Genomic DNA, 27,778 nt, shown 5'->3' on the forward strand with positions numbered 1-27,778 from the left:
CAAGTTTGATATGGAAAACATTGAAGAAAATGATTGGATGTAGTAATATAACAATTATTCTTATCTAGTTTAGTTGGGGGAAAATAATTCAGGTACTGAAAGCTCAAAACATAGTGACAACTTTGAAACCGACTTCAAAGCCCTGTAACAACTCTGTGGGCTATGAAGAGGAAAAGAAAATACCCTCCTGAAACAAATATAAGCTTTATTGGGTGAAAATAAATTACCTAGTATCATTGATTGGAGAAAGAAGACTCAGGTATGGATTCTACCCACAAGAATTTATTTTTAGTGAAAGAGACAAAACATATATAGATTATGATGCAGAAAAATTCTAGGTGATGTTATAGTTAATATACTATGGTTGTTCAAAGGACAAAGACACATCTTCCACCTGATATAATTTTGCAAAATATCCCAGGATTAATGGACTAGCCTTTAATAAATTAAAATGTATGTACCCTAATTACAAAGTGGTCTCACAGAGAAAACATATTGTATTTAGCATGCAGTATTATAATAGATTTTAAAGCCTATGGTGGTCTTTTGAATTGCTTTTCAGTGTTTCTGTCTGATTTGGTGAAGTCTGAGCCTGATTTCTTAAGTGTGTATTAATCAATTAATTTGAAGGCCCACAGCAGATCTCAAGTAAGAACTATGCTCTTTGCTTAGACTTAACATTATCTAATCATGATAACTTTATTAATGATTTTGTGTCTCAGTTATTTTATTTCTAAAGGCAGAATACCATTATTACTCAGTTTCTCAGAAAGTTGTGAGGCTTTCTAAGTAAATGCTAAGATGAATTGTTCACATGGGAAGACATTCTACCAAAGGAGATTGTTCAAGGAAATGGGTGAGAGATAACTAAGAGAAGTAAAGTGATTAAAGCAAAGGGTTGGAATAGACAGAAAGGGCAGAATATAATAAAAGCGGTTCCCGGAAGAAGTAAAGAGGAAGTGAAAACTTAGAGTTTCTCAGGGGTGGAGAATGGATACCATCTTTCAATACACAACCCACCATGGTATGACCAATGAGAGATCTGAAAATTCCAATATAAGTGTTGTGTTTTGGAACCTTGGTTACAAAGTCAAGAGAATGGCCTTGAAGGAATTGTTTTTAGTGACTCAAATTCCACATATGAAAAACCATAGCTTTAGTCAAAATGACATGATTATTTTCAAGTTGATACCTGGAAAAAAAAAAAGCATCAAATATCTAAAGGACTACTCCTAAGCAAGTGAAGAAAGAAAAGTTAGTATATATTTTCATAAATGAAACAATTTCTAGGCACCCTTCAGTGTTATAAAGATACTGAAAATTTACTTAAATTTAGAAATAGTTGGATTTTGAATGTGCAAGACCTAACTACCACATATACAGTGAGACTATTCCATTTTAAAAGACAAAGGCCAAGGAAGAAGATACTGTTGAGACAAAGTATTTCAAAAATAAGTGAAACATTTTAGAAAGAAGCTGGTTACAACATAACAAAAGGATTATCAGAGAATACTTACAGCAGGTGCAAATCCACTTCCTAAAAAGCAAGCAAGAAACATTCTTGATATTGGAAAACACGTGATGTGGGGAGGGAATTTTTGGGTTCTAGTCATTGCCACCTTGCTGTGTAATCATGAGCAAGTACCTTCATCACTTTGAGTCTCCCTCGAAAGGAAGAGGCAAAGAGGACCATTAACTTCAAATATTTGGTTAGGAAGCTTCATACTGAAAAATGTCCTCCAAATGGAGGGAAGACAAGCTGAAAATATAGCAGAAGTCCTGCTGAAGTTTGCTATTAATTTTTAAAAACAGCTTTATTGAGATACAATCCATATATCATATAGTTCACAAATTTAATATTTTTTAACATATTGACCGACTTATGAAACCATCTTCACAATCAATTTTAGAACATTTTCTGAACCCTATACTTCTTAGCCGTCACTCCCCATTTTCGAGCAAACTTTCCCCTGAATGCCATCTCTAAGCAACCACTATTATCTTTGTCTATAGATTTGCTTATTTGGGATATTTTATATAAGTGGACTCATACAATATATGGTCTTTTGTGATTGGCTTCTTTCACCCACCATAATGTTTTCAATGTTCGTCCGTGTTGTAGCATACAAGGTCAGACAATTAAGTTCACGAACTAATCCTAGGAAAAGTTCTGCATACCTCATTGCTGAATATCACTACTGTCACCTTTGAAGTACTCCCCTTGGGAAACTATGCACCGACGCCAGCACCTAGTCCACCCTTCAAAGCAATTTGGAACTCTTTTTCTGGAATGGCCATCAGAGCTGTCATCGTATCACCCTTGATGCCGTGAATGTCATCAAAACACCTTTGATGCTGTGAATGTCATCATCTTCCTTTCAATATTTCCTTTATCTTCTAGTAAAGAAAGAAATCATTGGGGACCAGATCAGATGATTAGGGAAGGTGTTCCAACAGTTATTTGTTTAGTGGCTAAAAACTCCCTCACAGATATTCTGTGTATTGTCGTGATGCAACAGCCATGAATTGTCGGTGAAACGTTCAGGTCGGTTAACTGTTTGTCCAGTTGGCAAAATTCATGATGAATAATCCCTCTGATATCTAAAAATGTGAGCAACATTGTTGCAAAAGTTCATACACTTAATTATCAGATCTCATATACCAGTACTTTATTCCTTATTGTGTGGATATGCCACATTTTGTTTATCAATTCATTTTTGGCTATTATGAGTAATCATGCTATGAATATCTCTGTCCAACTTTTTGTGTGAATATATACTTTCATTTCTGTAATTACTTTTTAGTATCAGATTCTTTTTATATCTGACAAGCTTAAGGTGAACTGACAGATTAAAAAGTATGACAGAGACAATAAAGGATATAAACAATATACATTTAAATTTGCAAGACTATCTTGTTTACCACATTTTTCTTGAGGAAAATAGTTTTTCCAGAATAAAACTTATAAAGATATGAGATAGTTACAGATGTAAAAGTTTTTGAGCTACTTAAAGTGAAAGGCAGAATATAATTCCAAGTTTTTCTGGTATTTATTATTGTGTCTCTGGAGTGAAAGATGGTATGGAAACAATTCTATCAAAAAGGGGAGATAGCTAGTATAATTAAAAAAGTGTTTTGTCAATAAAGTTAAGTTTCTGCTTCTGTTTCCAGAGTATGTGAGTTTGGCATCATTTGATAATTTATACTGTAGAGGTTCTATTGTTGTATATCTGGTATCGTATCTCTTAAGAAAATTTGGTCTACATAACACCAGGTGGATTTTCAACCCTTTGGAGCAAATTAACTGGGAATAGAAGAGTGTGGGTATATATTTTCTTGGTAGAAAAAGAGAAAAAGACATGATTGACATGATTTATATAACTGAGGCAATACATAATAAATGGGTTAAGGATTATTTTTTACTTTTAAAGTCAACCAACCAAACAACTGAACATTCTAATTCCAATGCTTTGTTAACGTAAAAATCGAATTTGAATTTAAAGCTGAATGCTAAAATGCTTGAAAAATCTTTGAAATAAAATTTTTTTTTAACCTTGTGTGGGAAAAAATAAATATTGGTCTTATGTTTTCATGCCTCTTGCAGATCTAGGATCTAGCCCCAAATAATAACAATCACACAAAATTCATAAGCGTACAGAGAGGAACTGCCCAGTAACCACATGTGTAGCACTATGATTAGAATATAAAGCTAAACTCTGAAATGCACTCTGTTGATGCAAGTTTTGAAATGTTTAAATATGCTTTTTCAGGCATTAGATTTTTTAACTTTAAAAATTTATACTTGTTTAAAGACACATTATCTCGTACACTTGAAACCCATGTAATTTTACTAACCATTGTCACCCCAATAAATTTAATTAAAAAAATAATAAAGACACATTATCTCAGGGTGTCATATTTTGATACCCATATTCCTATCTGAATATCAGACTTTATATTTACATTTATCTTCCAAATAGTATAGCTCGGTTTTGTACTTCCAACAAGACATCTTTTGTGCAAGTTCTGTACAGCATTTAAAAACCATTTTTTTTTTTTTTTTCAAAAATAAAGCAAGTGAATTTACTCTAGGTCTGTAGTACTGGCATGAGATTGTTTAATTGTCATTGTTCTTCCCCTGTCAACCCTTCTCAGACATAGAAACGATTTAGATAATAATGATTAAGCTTCTAGCAATTTGTTTTCTTTCATTTTTTGGGGTGATGGTTAGGGAGCTTGTTTTAAGCAAAACAGTAAGGAGTGCATGAAGTGATGCAATCTGACAGATTTTTAGAACATTTGTAGTAAATGTAAGTATAACAAAAATAATAAATAGAAGTTTGCATACTGTTTTCTTTTTATTGAGTAAAGACAAGCATAAACTCTTATTTTTTTAATTTTAATTTTTTTATTTGGATTGCCTGATGGCTAAACTTTATATTCTAGTGGCATAAGTAACTGGTTTCATATGAATTAGTACAATGATAACGACAGCTAACATTTCTATTTAATATTTACTACAAAATGGAAACCGCGCTAAGTTCTTTCACATATATCATAACAATTCTCATCGTCAAAGTTTTGACAGAGACAGATTTATACATATATATATATATAAATAAATGAAGGTGCAGAAATTTTAAGTAATATTCCCAAGATAACCATACAATAATTGTCAGAGATGGGATTTGAATTTAAGCCATCTGATTTCAGAGGTAAATTTTTAAAAATGCTACATCTGCTTTTGTTTATGTTAATATTATCAGCAGTCTCTCTCTCTCTTTTTTCTGGTCTAAAGGTGGTTAGTGTAGAAAGTAACCCTAAATATAGATTTGCTTGTTTGCTGTATTTGTGTGTATGTGTGTGTGTATGTGTGAGAGAGACACAAATTTCCTTAAGAATATTTACTCATTAAAAAAATAACAAAGCATTAAAGTCACCTGTAAACTGGATAATTATTCTGATTTTACCTGAGATAGAGGAAACTTCTAAAGGAAAATATATTACTCAATCCAAGCATTTCCAGCACCAAAGTTGGATCTGGAAACAGATTTAAAGTTTCCAGTCCTGTTCATCCAATGCCTCTAAATCTGTCAAATCGAACTCTAAATCCATAGCTATGTTGTCCACACATCCTCTAAAAAATAATAACCTTGATGGAATATAAAGAACAAAAATGTATCATTTTGTTTTAAAAATAGGTATTATGATATTTTAAATACAGCACAAAATAGAATGACAACCTTTTTGAAGGAACAGACAAAAATAAGTCAAGCCAATTTGCTGGGTTCTCCGTAATGCTTCAGTGCCAATAGCTTTGAAGTATGTCTTTTTCTCATAACAACTCCCTCTGAAGAAAATGTCTTTCATCACTTCAATGCATAGCCGCAAATTAAATAGCACCTTTCCTAATATGAATTTCCTTTTAAATTAATACAGGGCATTTAGTTTTGTTCATGTAAACTTCATAAATGAATCGTTATTGTCACAATGTTTTATTATTTTTCTCCACTTGAAATTCAGATTCTATTTTGTCTCTTTTATTCTGTGTTGGGATGCAGTGCCTTCAGCAATGACGAGAAGAACGTGGCAAAGGGCAAAATTACGTTGTTCACTACTGTGTTTATCTGTCCCATCGCTCAGGTTAATGAGGATGCCTTCAGGTAACGGAGGACTCCTCATAATAAGGTTCGGCAAGTGTATAGATTTAACAGAATCAGTGTGAAACCATAATTGTAAAACAAAGCTGTTTTTTACCTCCAAAGCATTTTCCTCTCTGTTGTGATGTGATATGATAGACTATTGAGCATTGACACCTTTAAAAAAAAAATCTCCTTTATAACAGAAAGACACCCAGCTACTATGACAAAACAACAGTGAAGAAAAAATGAGAAAATAGGTTGGCTTAGTCACTGGACTTTACATCTATTTAGGGACATTTCAAGATGACTTTTTAAAATTCAGTAATTGGGAATAAATCTCTCTATAAATATATAAAGATAACAAGTATGCATATTAATATATGTAATATAAATATGAAATATACTATGCGTGAGTATTTATATTAGAGCAGTGAATGAAGCCCACCTAGAGAGCTGTGGACAGTTTTCTCAGCGGTAATCTGTGGTTTAGTGATGATGCTGGAGGAAACATTCTTCTTTGGGACTGGGTTTACCAGTCTGGGGTTTCTCAAGGAATCCCAATCAAGGTGTGTTGAATTATGCCATCAGAGATGTCACTAGTGTGCTGAGAGAGTGCAGCCCTTTGCTGAACATTAAAAACATTACAACAAAGGCAGATGATTGAGTTTCTGAGCCATCTCCGTGCCATGGAAAACAGTGTGCACATGACCCCCCAAAAAAGTAGAAGATAAAAAACATATTTTTATTAAAAATGACTGGAAAATAAGGTTTTAAGACAAAGGAATTATGACTTGAAACAGTGTTTTGAATAGTTCTAGCAAAAGGTAAATACTCAAATGTAATTAAGTGGCTGCTGGGGCAATTATTTCATCTATATTTTATTCTCTCTCTATGCTTTGAATACTCTACTCTTTCACACAGCGGGCAACTGACACACAAGAACTAAGTACAAAGCACTTTTGAATTTGATTCTGACAGCCTTGGTGGCCAAAAATTTTCCTGTCTTTTAGGAGACAGAGAAGTTATAAGTTGCCAGTCACAAATACAAATGAACGTTGCTTGCCCAAACTAACAAACTAAGTAACAAAAACAAACAAATAAATAAACAACAGAAAAATAAATCAAATATTTGAATTTGATTCTAATCTTGTATCAACTAGATTATATATTTTTTAAGGATTAGAATATCAGAGCCTTGCAGTTCATTAGAATAACAAATATCAATTAGAAATAGTTAATGAATTATACATATGACTATTTAAAATATACAATACTAGGAAGCAAGGTATCTGCAGAGATAGGTGTTTCTGGTATGCGTGAAGCTACCCAAAAGTGGGCTGTTGAAAATATTCTTTTATATACATCTTTATTAGAAATGCACGAAGTACTTAACGATGTTGTTTGAAAAAGTTCCCAACATGTAAGTTATGTGGCAAAGCTTAGATTTGGTAAAAACATGATGGATTAGAAAGTGACTTTACATCTTTAAAAAAGAAAGATGTTCAAATGCATTGTCAAAAGAACTGTACTTATTTGAATTAACGGCTGCTGACTTTTGCCTGGGGTTTTTTTTCCGGATGTCAACAGAAAGGATAAACATAATCCTCAATTATTCTCCCTGCACCTGCCAGCTCTCAGGCCAAGTCCAGGTGAACAGCGCAGAGTTGAGGGGAGAGGTACCCTGCAGTCCCTTCCCCATTCCATCAAAACAGAATTAATGCCATGTTAATGGAAATGGCTTCATTTTGTTCAGAATATTTCTTTACCATTCAGGAATTAGGAAATGCCCCTTGTTATGTTTTAGTTGAAAATTAATTAGAAAAAAAAATTTTCAATAGTTTTGTTATTGATCTCTTGATGAAAGCTGACTACACTGCCCTTTTTATAGAAAACGCAACAAAATCTGGTTTTATCCACTGAGATTTCAGAACACAGTGATGGCACAGAGTGCCTTGAGGAAGCAAATTTCAGGAACACTGTGGTACCTGATTGGAGTAAGATAATGTAACATTGATCAAGCAACCGACTTTCACTGACATCAATTTCCATTTATAAAATGGAGAAGTGTAAGGTCCTTTCTGGCAGGTGTCTTAACCACCTGAGAGGACCAAATTTCTGAAGGTTGATTCCTACTCTAAATCAGGTGATATTTGTAGATTTTGTATGAAATGGCTGGACTATCTCCTTCAGGGAGTGAAAGAATGTATTTCCCTGGTTCATTTTTGTTTTGTACTACTCAGACTGAAGAATTTTCTCCTCCCTCCCTCCCTCCCTCCCTATACCCCTCCCTCTCTCCTTCCCTCCCTCCCTCCTTCCCTCTCATCCTTCCTTTAAGTCCTTCTTTAATCCTCTCCTTCCTTTCTCTTTGCTCCCTCTCTCCCTTTGTTTCTTTTTACCTTTTTCTTTCTGTTTTTGCTCTCAGATGCTTATTAACATCACTTAAAACCACCAAAACATCTGCTAGAGTTAAGATGCGTATTGGTTTTCTTAAATTAAAAGTTTTGAGATATACTGGCTTCATCTGACAGTTGATTAAAGACTACCCTGAGTAGCTATTCTTTCCATTTCTGTATTTTACGTTGTTTGTAGGGTCAACTTCATCTTAATTCAGACTTTCCTCTAAAGAGTACCTCTTTTCTGATAGCTTTCACAGGAAATTGGGAAAAACTTTTCCCGTCAAGCTCATCTTCTCTCATAGCCAAAATTGGACCTGACCCAAACCTGAAGTTGTTTATCCAAGCAGATGGAATTTCTGATTTACTTAAGCCAAGGAATTTCATTTTGGGTTTAGTACCACCCCAACTGCATGGACTGAAATGGAGGATATATGATTTACTAAAAATAATCCACATGCTATATTCAGTCTCTAGGAGATTTCACCCCATTCTGGGATTTTAAATTTAATCAAACATCAGTGACTATTATCTATCTATCTATCTATCTATCTATCTATCTATCTATCTATCTATCTATCTATCATCTATCTATCTATCTATCTATCTTTTATCTAGATATATCTATATGTACATATATAATATTATACAATATATTACAGTATGAAATATGTAATAACTAGTCAATTAGACCAATATTGGGACACTCCTCTTAGTGCCTTTTTTTAGTATCCAGTTTCCTACTCAACACCTCGACTTTGATGTCTAATACGCCCTTATGACTTAGCGTGTCTCAAATCAAACTCCTGATTTCTATGCCTGCCCAATGTTTTTCTCTTCTACTCTTTTTAAGAGTAAAAATTCACCAGTTGCACAGGACAAAATTTTTGAGTCATCCTTGAGTACTCTTTTCATCACACTGCAAATCTGTTTGACTCCATATTCGTTACGTATCCTGTGTTCCTCTCCCTCCACCACCACTACCGCTCTCGTAAAGCTAGCAGCACCTCATTTCCATAATAACCTCCTGACTCTTCTTGGGGATTGATTCAAGCTCTCCCTTATTTTACTCTACTCACTATAAACAGAGTGATGTTTTAAAAACATCAGTCAGATTTTGCAGAAACACCAGTGGCCTCCCATCACAATGAGAATAAATTCCAAAGTCCTTAGTTGAAATAAAAAGTCCTTCATAATCTGGACCTTGAATATCTCACTACCTTCACTGTTTCCCACTTACAATCTCTGCTCCAGTCATATGCTTTTCTGTCAGTTCCTCAAAAGTAATAAGCACATTGACTGTTCTAAGTTTCTTCACTTGTTCTTCCCTCTGCCTAAAATGCTCTTCCCTGAAGTCTTGTCATAGTTCAGCTTAATTCCTCATTTTTTTTCCATGTCTCAACTCAGATTTTACCTTCTCAAAGAAAGCTTTTTCCTCACCACTGCTACCTAAAATTGCCTCCTTTCCCTTCATTTTTCTCTATCAACTTACTCTGCTTTATTTATCTTTTTAAATTAAAGTTTATTGTGGTGACAGCTGTTAGTAAAGTTACAGAGGTTTCGGGTGTACAATTCTGTAATATATCATCTATATCTCACATTGTGTGTTTACCACCCAGAGTCAGTTCTCCTTCCATTACCAATATATTTGACCCCATTTACCCTCTTTTAGAGCCCCTCTCCCCCGTTACCCTCTGGTAACCACTAAACTATTGTCTATGTCCAAGAGTTTTTGTTTCTTCATTTGTTTGTCTTGTTCTTTTGTTATTTTCAGTTTTATATACCACATGTCAGTGAAATCTTGTGCTTCTCGACTTTTTCTGTCTGGTTTATCTCTCTTAGCGTTATAATCTCAAGATCCATCCATGTTGTCGCAAATGGTACTATTTCATCTTTTCTTATGGCAGAATAGTATTCCATTGTGTATATATACCACTCTGCTTTATTTTTTAAAAATAAATGTTTAACTTCAAAGTGCTATTTAATACTATATGTGTATGCACATATAGCCTATATCCTAGATCTCATATCATATCATTGATCACACTGGCATGCAAACTCCATGAGTGCAGGGACTTTGTTTTATTCACTTCTGTATCCACAAGACCTAGAACACTGGTTGGAATATAATGAGTGCTTAGTAGATATATGCTGGATGGGAAGTCTGTAATGGTAGCTTTTAGCTAAATTCCAGGATGGACTGATATTTGAAGCAGCAGTGCCTGAAAATTATTTTTTAGCATTTATTTTTCTGACATGAATATTTTAACTAAAAGTATTGTAACCCATTTTGGGTGCTGCAATTTATTTCCTCTCCTCTCCACTCCCCTCCACGTTTCTTTCCTTCCCTTCCCTTCCCTGTGTGTGAAGGGTTTACCTTTAGCTGTTTTGCTTTATTGGGTGCATAGGAACACCAATAAGTAGAAGAAAATATGAAATTATGTATTGGGGAGATTATTTGTAATGACATATTAGTTATTAGTTGTTCTGTTAAAGGTGGATCCTTTTTCTTTTTATGGTGAGGTAATATTTACTGAACAGAAACAGAATCTGCCTAAGTAGTGGGTCTTGAAATCCTAGAGTTTATAGTCATGTTAATACATTATTTTTTTTTTGATATCTATGTTTTTAAATAAGAAGTGGTAGGCTAATGCATTTTATATTTCAGCTATTTGGCCTTTGCTATTTGCTATGATGTTAAACATGACTGAGAGTCTGTGGGACTTGTCATGTGCCTTTGAAACATGAATACATGCGTGGGAAAGCTTTTTAAGAAGACCTTATTATATGTTATTTATTTATTATATTATAATTTACCGGTACCTTATTGAGTCCCATCTCTTGAAACTTGATTAAAGATAATTAACTGCAAGCAAAGTCCAGATTTGGGGATCCTTTCATCTACCATTACAATCAGAACTTGCATGGACACCATTAATTATATAGATTCCAAAACATGATTAAAACATGACATTATTTATTTTAAGCCTGGTGATATTATCTTATTATGTAAACAAATAAATATATGATTTAGGAAAACTGTTTTATGTCACATTTACCTTTCTTCTTCCTTTGGGAAAACATAATCTTTTGAAATGATTACAAATTTATTAAAAGAAATAAACTAGTGTTTTCTTTCTGATGAATTTTTACTATTTTTTCCTCTTTCAAGAGGTTAGAACAGTGTAGATTTGGATGAAGAAATGGAAATATAGTCTGAAGGTCTTCTAAATCCTTCAAATTAAAATATGCAAGACTTGTTGAAACTGGCTTTTATGTTTATATTCCAATACGTAGCACACAGTATATTCTTAGTATTTGTTGTATGAATAATATCTGCTAGTGTGAAAATTAATGAAAAAGGATGGGTTGTTCATTGAACCTGGACTTTCAAAGCACTATAACTATATTCTTAGTAATATTATTTATCATGTTACTGAAAATACCTTTAGTTTTCTATTATTATTGCTGAATACCACTTGCATTATGTAAAATGTTTAAAGAGTGGAAGCCTAAAGTGTACACCTCATGTAATTTTTATATGATGTATACAGTTATATGACTACCACCCAGAAAACGACACACTTCCAGCCCCATGGAAGGGTGCTTCATGCCTTTCTCTACCCACTCAAAATGCAAAAACTGCTATTCTGACTTCTATTTCTATATTACTGTTATGGACCAAATTGTCTTCCCCTCAAGTTCATATGTTGAGCACCTAACATACAGTTTTTCACAATGTGACTGTATTTGGACAGAGGGTCTTTAAAGAGATAATAAAGGTAAACTGAGGTCATATGGGTGGGCCTTACTTAGGTCAACATAACTAATATACTTATAAAAAGAGGACATTAGGACACAGACAACACAGATAGAGTGACCACCATGTGATGACACAGTATAAGGGTGGTATCTGCAAACCAGTGAGAGAGGCCTCAGTAGAAACCAAACCTGCAAACATCTTGATATTGGATTCTAGCCTCCACAACTGTGAGAAAATAAACTTTTATTTAATCCACTAGGTATGTGATATTTTGCAGCCCTAGCAAACTAATGCAATTACTATTGATGCATTTTTGCCTGTTTTTAGTATCACATAAATGAAATCATACTCGTTTTGTGTCTGGCTTCTTTCACTCAACATAATGTGTTGAGAGTCATCTATGTTGTGCATATTAGTCAAATGGCCATTTTAAAAATTGAGTAATATTCCACTGCATGAATAAACCACAATTTATTTATTTTCTGGGATAAGATATTTGGAATTATTTTTTCTAGTTTTGAACAATTATAAATAAATCTGCAATGAACAATTATACATATATATATATGTATACATATATGCGTATATATATATATTCTTGTGGACACATATGTATATATTCTTGTGGACATATGCTTTTATTTCTATACTGTAAATATCTAGGAGTAGAATACCTAAGGTAAGTATGTGTTTAACTTTCAAATACGTTGATAAACACTTTTACAAAGTTGTACCACATTACACTCACTGTCAATGTGTAAGAATTCCATTGTTCCACATTATATTAAAATTTGGTCTTATCAGTCTTTTGAATTTTAGCGTGTCTGGTAGGTGTGTAGTAGTAGGTATAGCTTTTATAATTTTAATTTGCATTTGCCTCCTGATTACTATTGATGTTGAGCATCTTTTCATATTCTCTTTGGCCATTTGATATTCTTTTTAAAATGCTTTTTCAAGTCCTTTGCCCATTTTAAAAATCTGATTTGTTCTCATTACATTCCTACATTGATTTATAGGAATTTATTTTATATGCTCATGATGCAATTCCTTTGTCAGATATATGAATTGAATACATCTTCTTATAGTTTGCATATACCTTTATGGGACCAATTTTAAGTTGAAAATGTGATGAAATGTTTATCTCTCATGATACCAATTGCTCTCAAGGATATGCAGCAATAGAATTGTCATATTCTGCTAATGGAAATGTAAATTTTCTGAAACGCCTTGGAAATATATTTGTTCTTAGGGACTAAATTTGGCTATTTGCAAACCATATGCCCCAGCATTCTAGTCTTAGGTATACATATTCAATAAAAATATGCTCGCATGTGCACCAAAGACATGTACAAGGATATTTATAGAAATGTTATTTCTAATAGGAAAAACTACAAACAAACTAAATGTTATCAGCAGAAAGGATAAATAATTTGTGGCGTATTCATGCATTGGACTATTATACAACAACGAAAATAAATGAACCACACTATGTGTAATAATATGGATAAATCTAACAAGCAAAATATTGCATTAAATAAATTAAATACAGGAATAAATAATGATTCTATTAATAGAATATTTAAAAACACGTTAAACTAAACTACGTGTTAGCAGTTAGGAAAGTGGTTATCTTTTGTATTAATTATAGTGCTGCAAAACAAATTACTTAAAAACTTAGTGCCTTAAAACAATAATAAATATTTATTATCTCACAATGTCTGTTAATCAAGACTTCTGGAACACCTTATTTGGGTGATTCTGGCTCAGGGTCTGTCACGAAGTTTCAGTCTAAATGCCAGAGCTTCAGTCATCTGAAGACTTGACTGGGGCTGGTGTATACGCTTCACAATGGCTCACTCTCACGGATTTGTTAAGAGACACTAGTTCCCCATTGGCTTTGCCATCAAGCCTTAATTCTTCTCCATATGGGTTCCTCCATAAAGCTGTTGGCCTCCTCCAGAGTGACTGGTCCAAGAATTCATGGAAGGAAGGATCATAATACCTTCTATAATCTAGTTTTCAAAGTCACACATGCCATATTCCATGTGTTAGAAGCAAATCATTAAGTTCAGTGCACACACGGGGAGGGTGGGGATTCAGGCTCTACCTGTTGAAAGCAGGATGATCAAGCAACTCACAGACACATTTTAAAACTGTGACATCTTTGGAGTGAAGGGAGGAGGTAGTTATTGGGAGGGCACATGGAGTGAGGGACTTGTAAGATACTCTATTGCTTTACTGAATATTGTTTACATTGGTATGATTCCCTTGTGATAATTCCCTGTGTTGTACACTTTTGAGAAATTTTCTGTATGTATGCTATATCACAAGAAGAGTTAACACGTTTAATGCTAATTTTGATCATCTTCCACCAAAATAATTAGCCAGTTTAAGAGATACTTGAAAATGATACATGGGGTAAAAATATTAAGTGTAAACAGGCTAATTAATCATGTAGATGTTCCATTTCTTTTTTTGGAGCAAATATTTTACAATAAGTTGATATTTCTTAGGTCCACCAGAACACAAAATAATCAGGCTTAAATTATCACACACGATGGGCCGTGGACCTCTAGTACTTATATTTCATCAAAGCACTTAATATTGTTTTCCCTACCCAAATCCAGTTAGTTAGATGATCAAATCATTTTTTTTCCTTAAAATTCTTCTTATATTGGACTCCTGATGTATCCATCTGCCCAAGCTTCCTCAGCACCAGGAGATATTCTGTAGCAAAAGTGAGTTCTGTGGCCCTGGAGGCACTGTTTGCTATTGAGAAGTTGAGAGATTGTCTCAAATTTTGGAGATGCAGCTGCATCTTGGAGTGACTAGAGAATTGCACTCTCTGTTGCATTTGACTCTGGTAAATGCTGCTATGAAAAAAGAAACAGTTAAGTAAGAAACTGTTTTGGATGTAGAATATATGGGAAGGGGCATCTCAGCCAATTCACTGACCATTCTTATAGTCAGTCCCCCCGATCCCACTGAAACAGGGCTAACACATTTATTTTAAAGCTCTGAGGTTATATCCTGTGTCTTCCAGTTTATCCACTGCTTCTTTAAACCTCTGGAATTGCTTCCATGATGATGAATTCTAGTTCCACTGATATGTGACATTATGAAAGTGACAGGGGACACTTGAGAATTATGGCAGAGTGTACTTTGGAGAGGTCCCATTTTCGATATGGAAAAGCCACCAGGTTCACTCTTTATATAATTATGAACTGAAATGAAAATTAATATATGGTAATCAGAGTTCACCTCATGAGAATACTTATCTTGAGAATACCATTTTTATCTAAGTGTTCATTAGCAAAGGTAATAAATCTAATATTCTCTCCCGAATAATCATGCATTAAAAAACTATTTCTGAACTGGGATATAAATGTGCGTCATCTGAATTAACTAAAGAACAATTTTAAAGAATCTTAAAGATCAATTTTAAGCAGGTGCTAAAATTTTAACTGGTTTTTTTACTTGCTACAGAAAAGAGCCATCTCTTTTTATCAATCAAGATTCACACACTTTATTTAGAATTTTTGACATTTGTAGCTATACATAGAGCACATGAAGAAGAGTAGGACATTTACGTGAGTCCTAGCAGAGTTCTAATGGATGAGGTTATGCACACTAATAATATGATTATCAAAATTGTTTCTGAGGATATATAGGTCTGAAAAATGGGTCTGATAATTTTTTTAGTTTGCACTCTACCTAAGGGAAATGGAAATAGATGAAAAGATGTACAGTGGTTAAAAAGATCAAGATACAGAAAGAGTAGTTATCGTGATTACAGTAAATTTGATCTGGAACATTTGAAGACCAGCCTGAGCACTTGGTTGATAACCATTGCCCTGAAGAAACCTACAAACAATTTCCCTTGGAAGTAGGCTAAGAAAGAAAATTCCAAAAGGACCTTTTTGATTATATAGTTAGTAAGTTTTTCAGCCTGCAATGATGTCCATGCACATGGAATGAACGAACTCTTGAAGTGGACTTCTGAATTCAGTGGGTCCCAAGGGTCTTTTTTTTAAGTAAAAATAGTCCTGTGTGTACGTTTTTTTGACAGTGGAGGTAAATACGTACAGGGGTAAATTGGAATGTGCATGTATGCCCTATTTAGACAATATAAATTCTCACTTTTATGTACATTTGTCTATTTGCATTGATGTCTGTGAGATTAGATATTATCCAATAGGAATGGCATAGTAATTCTTATTTACATTTTATAGTTTTGTGTGTGTGTCAATTCATGTGTAGTCCTTATGACTCAGGAAAGGCTCCATTTTAAACCTGTATTTGTGAGGATATTTATGCTTATAGATTTCTATTTTAGGAGTATAAAGGTTAATTATAGTCACCTGAACTCTGTTATTTAAGTTTGGATGGAATAACCTAGGTCAGGGTACTATATTAGGCAAATGTCATGGTAATCAATGACAGAGGAGAGGAAGGCTTTGGAGCAGAACAGTTTGGCTTTGAATTCTAGTTACAATATTTACCAGCTATTTAGTGCTAGTGCCTAGTTTCTTCATCTGTAAAATGTGATTGATGATGATAATAGCACCTACCTCATGGGATGCTTTTTTAAGAGCAAATGAGATAACAAATGGAAAGCACCTAGCACGCTGTTTGAAACACACTAAACCATGAATAGCCAGCAGATATTATTGAAATTCTAGGTCAGTAAACATCATGAAAGGGGTGGTGATGGTGGGAGAATTACCTTCTACTATGTACATTTCTAATTTCACCAGCTGCCTCACCATTATGTGCCATGGTCCGCAAGAGAAAATATATTGCAGATGACATGGAATAAGCCATTCAGTCTGCCTGAGAAATAATTTAGAATGAATTTTGGTTCAGTCTTTATAATTTATCAATATTCTATCATTTTAATGGAATTAGAAGGCTGAAAGAGGAATGCTATGTTAAGGCCTCAAAGTTTGGTATTCCAGGGCAGTTTGGAAGAACTTATTCAATCGACATCCATGCCAGGGTTAACGAATCAAAACGAAGTCCGCAGTTTAGAGGACATTCACAATTCCAAAAGGCAATCTGGGTAATTTGTAGCAAATAGTGGCAGCTTTATAAGATATCATCATTGGTAAACAATTATAAGCATCTGTTAGGACCAAGACCATACCTGGAACTAGAAATTATGGAATGATTTCTTAATTCCAATTTTCGCTTTGGTTCTACAGATATGGTCATGCATTGGTGCATAAGGGAGTGTTCATGATGGGACATGATCACAGTAAGATTTTTTTTCTTAAAGACTTCTATTAAAATATACCTAACATTCAATGTTATATTAGTTTCAGGTGGAAACAACAGTTATTCAGCATTTGTATGCCTAAAGAAGGGATCACCATAACAGATAGTCCCACAACTATCTGACACCATACCACACTATCACAATATTATTGACTGTATTCCCTATGCTGTACATTACATCCCCATGACTTACTTGTTTCATACCTGGAAATTGGGACCTCTTATTCCCCTTCACCTCTTTTACCCCTTTTTAAACTTTCAATTACAGTTCACATTTAACATTATGTTATAGTAATATCAGGTGTACAGCATAATAGTTAGACATTTATGTAATTTAAGAAGTGATCCCCCTGACTGGTCTAGTATCCACCCGACACTATACATAGTTATTATATCATTGACTTTACTTTACATCTTTGTGAATATTTTGTAACTAGCAGTTTGTACTTTTTAATGCCTTCACCTTTTTCATCCGGTCTCCCAAACCCCTCCCATCTATCACCCCAATAAATCTAGTATCCATCAGACACCACACATAGTTATTACAATATTATCGACTATATTCCTTATGCTATGCTCTATATTCCCATGACTACTTTGTAAGAACTATTTTGTACTTCTTGATCCCTCCCCCTTTTTCACCCATTCCCAAACCCCCTCCTGTCTGGCAATCATCAAAATGTTCTCTATCTATGAGTTTGTTTTTGTTTTGTTTGTTTATTCTGTTCTTTAGATTCCACATGTAAGCAAAATCACATTGCATCTGTCTTTCACACATTACATCTGTCTTTCTGACGTAATTTACTCAGCACAATACCCTCCAGGTCCATCCATGCTGCACAGATGGTGAGAACCCTTTCCCTTCCATGGCTGAGCAATATTCCATTATATATACCGTGTTTCCCCAAAATAAGACCTAGCCGGACCATCAGCTCTAATGCGTCTTTTGGAGCAAAATTTAATATAAGACCTGGTGTTATGTTATGTTATGTTATGTTATGTTATGTTATGTTATGTTATGTTATATTATATTATATAAGACCCGGTCATATTATATAAGACCTGGTATTATATTATATTATACTATACTATACTATACTTATATTATATTATATTAGACCCAGTCATATTATATAAGACCGGGTCTTATATTATATTATGTAAGACCCAGTATTATATTACATTATATTGTATTATATTACATTATATTAGACCCAGTCTTATATAAGACCCAGTATTTATTTTATTATATTATATTATATTATATTATATTATATTATATTATATTATATTATATGACCTGGTCTTATATTAATTTTTGCTCCAAAAGATGCATTTGAGTTGATGGTCAAGCTAGGTCCTATTTTGGGGGAAACATGGTATGTAGCACCTCCTCTTTAGACATTCGTCTATGGCTGGACATCCAGGCTACTTCCACAACATGGCCATTGTAAACAATGCTTCAATGAACATATGGATGCACATGACCCCTCAAAATAGCATTTGGATTTCTTCAGATAATTACCCAGAAGTGGGGTTACCGGGTCCTGCTTTGTCACTTGTTATAGCCTTTGTTTTAAAGTCTGTTGTGTCTGTTATGAGTATTGCTGCCATAGCTTCTTTTTTCCATTTCCATTTTCATGAAATATCTTTGTCTCATCCCTTTACATTCAGTCTATATGTGTCTTTTGATCTGAAGTGAGTCTCCTACAGGCAACATATGTAAGTATCTTGTTTCCTTATCCATTCAGCCACCTTATCTATTGATTGGAATGTTTAATCCATTTACATTTAAAGTAATTATTGATAGATATGTAATTATTGCCATTTTATTATTCATATTTTTGACTTTTTTTTTTTGTCTTGAAGTCCCTCTAACATTCCTTGTAATATTGGATTATCTCAGTCTTGTTCTGTTAAGATGGGGAAGGAGAACTTATAACAAAGGAACAGTTAGGATGAGGAGTAGATACATCTTGGACTGGGTAAGGGTAGGATCCAGGCCATCAGCACAATATATCAGCATGTTATAAAAGATTAGCTGAGATGAGTTACATACAATGTGGAGAATAAAGAGTCGTGGGCCAGAAGCCTGATAAGACATAAAACCTTTGAGAACATAGGTTATCTACAGTAAGAAAGGAAAGGAAAGTTAAATGGTGATGAAAGTGGTGGGAGAATCGTAAAGAATGAATGAGTTGTATTCAACAGATAAAGGTATAAAGTAGAAGTGACTGTGCTTAACTTGAATTTCAAAGACTGAGTTATCCTGTCATTATTGAGCATTGAGAAATTGAGACTAATGAGCTAAATTAAGTTTAACAATGTAATAATGAATTTACAATTTATCAACTTGAGTTCTGTGCCTATGTCAAATCATAATCTCTACAGTAAGATATAATAATGCCAGCCCTGCTTACTTCAGTTTTATTTTATTTTAAAGTTAAAAAACAATTCTTTTTCCAATTACAATCGACATTCAATATTATATTAGTTTCAGGTGTACAGCATAGTGGTTAGACATTTATACAACTTACAAAGTGATCCTCTGGATACCTATGTCTAGTACCTACCTGGCACCATACATAGTTATTACAATATTTTTTGACAATATTCCCTATACTGTACTTTATATTCCCAACTTCAATTTTAAATAGTAGAGAAAAATACATTACTATAGAATTTTAGAGTAGGAATTAACTTCAGGGACAATTAAGCCATGCTATACCCCTTCTTACAATCTTTGAACACATCTCCTTGTTCTCAGAATCAAGCCCCAGTCCTCCATGTGGCCTGAGACCCTCTGGATTGGCTTCTTGACTGTTCTGCAGCTACATCTTGCTGTTTGCCCTGTGGCTGTCTTTGTTCCAACCACACATTCTTTTTGGTTTCTCTAACTTAACCTGCACTTTACCACCTCAGGGCCTTTTCAGATGTTATTCTCTCTGCTTGGAAAACTCTCCCCTCTGACTGTAGGTCAAATTTCTTGTTCAATGCTTGCGTATCACCCTGAAGTGCTTCTTTACAGTGCTGCATTTATCACAATTGGAAAAAAAAATTTTGTTGTTGTGGATAATGCCAGTCTTCCCTCAAGGATGTAGGCTTCAGTAGTGCAGAGACTGCCTGTCTGAATTCACTGATGTAGCCCCAGCATAGCACAGGACTGACATGTGATACTTATTAACACTTGGGGAGTGAGCAAGTGAATGAACGAATGGTATGATCCGATACTCTCATTTCATACAGGAAGATGTAGGATCTGAGGAGACTAAGCTTTCCAGAGGCTTGGCTATAATCAAAAGGTGTTTTATTATACCTTGGGGAGAGGATGGAAGAAAACATTTTCTCTAATCATCAAAGATACTCAAAATAAATTCAAGAATATTATCTAGTTTAAGAAATCATTACCCCATTTCCTACTGTCCCAGCCTTTTTTGATATATGTTATATTTATGTTTGTTTGTAAAACCTGCTCTTAAAAGAATCATCAGTCATACTTTTATAACATCTCAGATAAAATGCTATGGCTAGAAACCACATTTTGTTATTTATTAAAAGCAAATTGTTCTCTGGCTAGCTCATTAAAATCTGTGGGTTTTGTTTGTTTGTTTGTTTTTTTGGTTCTTCTTTTTTTTGAAAGATGAATGCCCATAAGACCAACAATTGGCCTCCTTGGGTGTTTATTCCCCCATGTTAGCCAGAAAAACCACATGACATCTTGGAAAGATGTTTGCCATACCTGCAATAATACTGAAGCAATAAAGACCAATGAGACAGCTATGAATATCACTAGATTAATAAAAGAGTTTCAGCTTGTTTTCTCTGATACGAGATTACACAATTTTAAATTGCATCAAATTGGTACTAATTTAGCAATCTTAGCTTTGATATACTTTTAGTCTTAAAAATCTATGAGCTGTAGATTTGAGGGGCATTCACACCAGGTTTGAATGAAGTGTATTTACAGCACAGTGGGAGAAAACGTTTTATTTTATTCCTAGTTTTTTCTATACTTCTTGATGTGGAAGCTGTGGAACCAACCAAACCTTATCAATATTTAGCATCTCTTCTGTAAAATGACAAGATTTAGAAAACTAATTCAACATCAAGGTAAATAACAATAGCTCTGGCTGCCTAGGTATGTTTTAAACACTGTTGATGAAAGGGAATATTTCTCCTAAGAAAACTATATGAATGTCAGACAACTATTTTTTTCCATAAGGCCTTATAAATAATAACTAATATTTTGCTAGGACAATAGAGGATTTTCTCAATATCCTCTGGGTGCCAGGTAGAATACTGGCTGTTAGCTCACATTTATGACAAAGTATTATTTGTCTACTAAAACAGATGGATTTTGAATTGACATTTTGACATCACAGGAAAATACATGCTGTCCTTTCAAACACTCCTCTCGTATACATCAGGAAAGCAACTATTAAGTGAAATGTATGACAGCAGGACTTCATTCTACTTTCCTTATTCGAGTGTTTATTTGTTTGAATTGGCCATAGATAGATTCCTAAGGATTTAAACTGTGTCAGAAATGATTTGATTTAAGTCAAACAACAAGCATAGTCACACATTGTTACCACTCTTCAAATTGCTTCTTTCAGGGAGGGGCCACCTTCACCGACAAAATATAATGAGTTCAGAAAAGCTTTCTGGGACATTGTCTCATTTAAGATAAATTTAAGAATGGAGAATGACATAGGGATATTTACCCGACACAGATATTAAAATAATTTTTACTCCCATAAATGTGAATATAGAAGTGTTTAGAGACAAGTATGTGACAGCTTGAAAATAACATATAAATATTGCCAGATAGAGATATTACTAGAATAATTTCTATATCTGTAAATGTAGACTTAGAGATATGTTATTAGAGACTTAGAGACTTAGAGATAAGACATTGATTCTTGCATTTTATTAGGTAGAGTTAATTATGTATGGGGTAATATTGAGATCTATTTTATTTTTTTGTATGAAAACTTTCTGTTGTTCTTCATGTACAGACTTCTCCAAGTTTTCACAGATTTGAAAGGTTAGATTTGTTTCTTGAACTACTTAATACATTCATTCCTTTGGATTTATTTTCCACTCAAATATGATATTGTTTTCAATGTAAAGATACACCTCAAGCATTTTGAGAATCCACTTGAAGATAGTCCTCCTGGTCATGCCTGCGTTGCACATAATTACCTGCTACCCACATGAGCCATTTTAGTAAGTTGTAAATAGTCGTAACTTTTTCTTCAATTCCTCCAAAACAATTTTCAGTCATTTAGATGAAAGCTGTCAGTCCTTACTCGTTTTACGTTTCAAAAGGACTCAAAGGCACAACAATCTCATCTTCATGCCTAATCCTTTCTTCCAGTCTTATATTATTATTGGTGGTCCACTTTGCTTCTCCAACATGAAGTTAAGACTGTAAAGCAGTACCGTTTTGTTGAGGCTATAGTAAATGACATTATAGGCAAAACTATTATTATTAGTATTGATGTTAATAGTGAAGATGTTTAGTTGTGATTTTTTTCTCAATAACTTAATTTGTAAAGCTGATTAAAATCATATTTAGTTTATATTAGCTTTATTTTTAAAAAATTATGTTTCTAAATCTTGTGGTTAATACTTTAGTAAAAGAATGTTTCAAGATCCCATTTATTTACATGAAACCAGTTTAATCACCAAAATAAAAGTCAGAGCTTTGATTCTCACTTAAACTTCTCCTTATTTGAATGATCTAGCTTTCTATATAGTACCTGCAGTTTATCACATGAAAACAAATATTCTAGAAACTTTGGTTACTTTTAAATTGCCTTTTCATATAATTTAGACCTCAAATCCATATTAACCTTATAATTTAGTCCAAAGGAAAATGTCAACCAATATTTTGAATTCCTAAAGTATGCCAGGTGCAAGCACTGTGTTATTTCAATCAGACAAATGAGGGGGCTCCATACAGATGAGGATGCTGATGAACAGCAAGGTAGAATAACTTGCCTAGGATGACACCTCTGAAAATGACAGAATGGGAGTCAACTTTGGGTCTTCCTGTTTCAAGAATGTCATCCACTGAATGACTAGATTAGTTTCTTTCATGTTTGCTTTCCTTACCTATAATGCTAAAGAGGTCCTTTTTGACTCTGGCAGAGAACCTAGGCATGTGTGCTAAATCTTATATTTTAAGGTTTCCGTTGCCAAATTTTTTCCTCCTCTTCAACTGCATTTTTAAATGTTTCAGTAGTTTGGTTGAAAACTAAATAGTTTGGTTGAAAACTAAAATTTGAGAGAAGAGACTCAATCAACACACGCATTTCAAAATTTATCACATGCAACAATCTAGCAATAAGCCCAGGTATTTGGGTATAGCAATTAAAGAACTTCAGGTTCTCACGTTTCAACCATTTTTAACGTGGTTATTAATATGTTTTACATATTTTACTATCAATTTGACTGTTCATTTTACTTCTACCATTTATAAGGAGTCAAAGTGATTAGCTATCTTGTGGAATGCCCTGGTTATTTTGCTTTCTTTCAGAGATACATGTTATGACATTGGTCTAGAGTTTGTTCTGAATTTCAGATAATGCTTAACAATGAAATAATCACTAATATGTGTAGTGTTTCCACAGTGCATGTGTAAAGATGGTGAAAAAGGAACCTATGTCAAGAGGTTTGCTAATACATTGATGGGTTAATCAGACCCTGACTTGTATCATAGAATGGCAGAGGTCAATGCAAGTGAAAGGTGAAATATTCTCCTTTTGGTTGAGGAGAATGAAATCTAAAGAAGGGGATTTTAGAAGAAGGCTGGGTTATATATTTCCTTCCTAAGGTCTTTTAGGCAGTGTTTGGGTGAGGGTTATTCCCTGGGACTGGCAGTGCACTGCATCTCTGTCAGTTACAGAGCAAGCTGCCTTGGTACCACCTCCCTCACACCTAGTAGTCTGTGCAGATGCTGCAGGACTACCGACTGAGCTGCCAGTCAGGGACCAGGCTGAGAGTGTTCCTCCTTTTCTTTTTAATCTTCCAGCCTTACCTAAGGCAAAGAATGCAAGATTCATGGGACAGGTGAAGAAACTGAGGTGCAGAGAGGGGAAAGGTCTTGCCTGCCATTGCAGAGTCAGGAAACAGAGCTGATAAGAAGAGAACGCTGATGTTGCCATTTCATCGTCACAGGAAATTGCAGAGAGGGGTTGAGTTTTCTCGTCTTACCCCATGAGGAAGCTGAAGCTCAAAGAGGCTAAGGTACTTGTTCAAGGTCATACAGCTGGTAAGGAAGGCTAATAACAACAACAACAGGAACAATAATAAGCTAACTTATTATTTACTGTGTGCCACACACAGTATCATGGAATACTCACATTTCTAGGAGGTGGATGCTATTGGCCCTCATTTTGCAGATGAGGAAACGGAGCCTCAGAGAAGTGAACTAATAATGCAAAACTCACATCGTTAATAAGTAGGGATGGAAAAAAAAAAAGAGCCAAAGTTTATGTGATGCTCATTGTGTGCCCAGTACCTTGCTATTTAATTCTTACATCCCTACTGGGGGAATAGATGCAATTATCTCAATTTTATAGATGAGGAAAATGGGTCTTAGAGCAGTTATTTGATGAAGGTCACACAGTTAATAAATGTAAATATAAAAACAGTAATAATAGTAATAATAAGCTAACATGTATTGAATGCTTACTGTGTGCTGAGTATTATGTCATTATTCTCTGGCTCAGAAAGTTAAAGAACTTGCACAAGGCCACACAGCAAGGAGTGGCAGAGTAGGGATTTGCATTCAGATCTCTAGAGAGGAAGAACCTCTGTGGGAGGGGAAGTTGCTGAATGCCGAGGCCCTTCATTGCGGACCAGTGGAGGGCTTCCTGGAAGGTGTGGTAGTCCCATGGTGGCTTCTCACCTATAGTTTCGGTCGCTTCAAGGACAGCATGAGCTTCACACCAAGCATAACTCCCACAGTACAGGCCTGACATGGGCTACTGGCCTATATCATGCCTAACATGGAGGCGCTGGCCCCAAAGGTGACAGATGCGAAGAAAAGGAGGCCTGGACAGCCAGGGCAGGAGCGAAGCATCTGAAGACAATTAAATGAAGAGAGTGTGGAAGGGGGCAGCCCTGCACCTCCAGCCTCTGAGTCTTACTCACTCTTTGTGGTGGAACACCATCTCCAGGACCTCTCTGTGAGTCAGTCCTGTTTTACAGATTGGGAAACTGAGGTTCAAAAGAAGAGAAGGGACTCAAAACATTTATAGGTTTGTCTTCGGACTTCCTATATCTTATTTTCTACTCTAAAACCATTTTTTGTTTGTTTGTTTTGATAACTTTTAAATCACTACTGAGGCCATAGTTGCAACCATATTTTTTAAAATAAATGCAGAATCTTTTGTATATACTAGGAGTGTTTTGCATGTAGTAGGTGTTTGTTGATTTGAGTATTCTAATTAGAAAGAAAATGGGAAGGAGTATCTTCAGGCTATTTTAGAGAATCCATGAGCCCTACTGATAAAAGGATTTAAACCAAAGGGCTATCCAAAAAAAAAAGATAGATAAAACACACAGGTAGGAAGAAAGAATGTGCTAAGGATAATGACTCCATACCATGAGATTTAGCATCTTGATGGATAGAGAAAGTGGTTTTAAGAGGACGTGAAAGCAAATGTGCCTATTGAGCTCCTGATCAGAAAAGACAGATGGATTCACTGAGAAAGTTGAAAGGGCACACCAGAAGAAGAAAACAATACTATTATTTAAAATAATGGAGACATTCTTCACCAACTGTTTCTGGAAAAATCAGCAGGCAAGCTTATCCCTTGATTGAGGCACTGAATACATTTCAATAAAAGCACAAGAAATTGACCTAATAAAACTTTTCAGAGCAAAAATAAAGACAACCAGAAGGCATATAGTTAGCGGGCATTTTACCTTTGTACTGTTCTCAGTGCCATCGAGCAATTACATCAGCCATCTTAAGACAGTGTTTCTTAAAGTGTCATAAAGGTATTCTCACAGACCCTTTCAGGGGTTCTGTGAGGTCAAAAGTATTTTCATAATAATACCAAGATGCTATTTGCCTTTCCCACTTTTATTCTCTCATGGGTACACAATAAAATTTTTCCAGAGCCTACATAAAGTGTGATTTCACAACAGATTGATTGCAGCAGCAGATATGTGAATGTAGCTCTCTTCTATTTACTAAAGATACTAAAGAGATTTCCAAAAATTTAAAACAATGCTACTCTTCTGTATTATTTTTTGTTTCATTTAGAAATATAGTGATTTCTTTTCCCTAAAAGACTGTATTATTCATGTTAACATATGATGGGTTTATTACGGTTCTTTCAAATTGAATTAACAAATATTTTGAAAAATCCCTCAGATTTAATTTCAAATATGATAAATGTTGATAGATAAAATTAACATAAACAAAAGCTCTTAGGGCCCTCAATAACTTTTAAGAGAGAGATTCTGAAACCAAAAAACAAAAAACAAACAAACAAAAAAAACACAAAAAACTGAAGAACTTCTATCTTTAAGGTTATGAGAATGTTTCATCTAAAAATTGCCTATGTGTTGTAGAGACTGTAAATATTCACCACGTCCATTTCTCTTCTCCTTTTGGATGTGTTGGAGGAATGAGTATACTTCCTCACATCCCTACAATTGAGCAGACCTATGTAACCAGTTCTAGCAGTGCATTGTGGGTAGCAGTGACATGTGTCTCTGTCTGTCAGAACATTTGATGGCAGATATGAGATTTTTAAGAACACTCTTTTCCTGCCGTTGTGACCATGGAGGCACGTGTTGTCATAAAGGTGCCAAAGATTAAAGCATCCTGATATACTGAGCCAATCCTGGGAAGAGAACTGCTCTGGAGAACCACCTGGACTGGCAGTAGAGTCAGCATGAGCCAGAAAAAAATGTCATTAGTAGTAAATCCCTGAGATTTGAAGGCTGTTTATTACTCATGCATAAACTAGCCTATCCTGGCTTGTATATTATTTTTCATAGAAAAGACCAGCAGGGGCTGACAATTTTAGTGGATTGTTATACTGAGAGCTAAGAGAAAGATCTCATACTAGTAGAATAAAAGGTGAGTCAGAGTAGTTTTACACAATTGTCATTTATTATATTTTGATGCTCTAAAGATAATTATAAAAAATTACACCAGGCTCTGTTAAAATGCACATACTATGGATAATATGTAGTTCCTTACTCTTAGATGAAGGTCTTCTTTTTTTTTTTTTTTTTTTTTTTTTTTTTTTTTCTTTTTTAGGTGCTTTGGGAAACTCAGAGCACAAAAGTGATAATCATTTACCTTTATGGAAAACAAAGTTCTATACATTTAACTCATTGAATTATAGTTATTAAATGATCACTCTGCAGTATGTTCTTTTGGGGGGATAATACAGTGACAAAGACAGTCTTCAATGTCACCAATTAACTTACAGGCATGAAACTGAGGAAAGGCAAAGGGCAAAATCAGCATGCCAGCTGAGTTGGCATATTTTCAAGAGTTTTCTAGGAAGTGCTTCCAAGGACTTAGTGTTACATCTTATTGACCACTCTTAGCTATGAGGAAGGCTGGGAATCAGAGGTTTTTTTCAGTTAGTTACATTAATACCCTTAAAGAAATTGGCTCTTGTTAATAAGGTGCGAGAATGGATAGATACTGAGTATGCAGTCAG

This window comes from Rhinolophus sinicus, chromosome 3 (genome assembly GCF_057876585.1).
Source record: "Rhinolophus sinicus isolate RSI-liver-muscle chromosome 3, RSI-T2T, whole genome shotgun sequence".
Classification (NCBI taxonomy): Eukaryota; Metazoa; Chordata; class Mammalia; order Chiroptera; family Rhinolophidae; genus Rhinolophus; species Rhinolophus sinicus.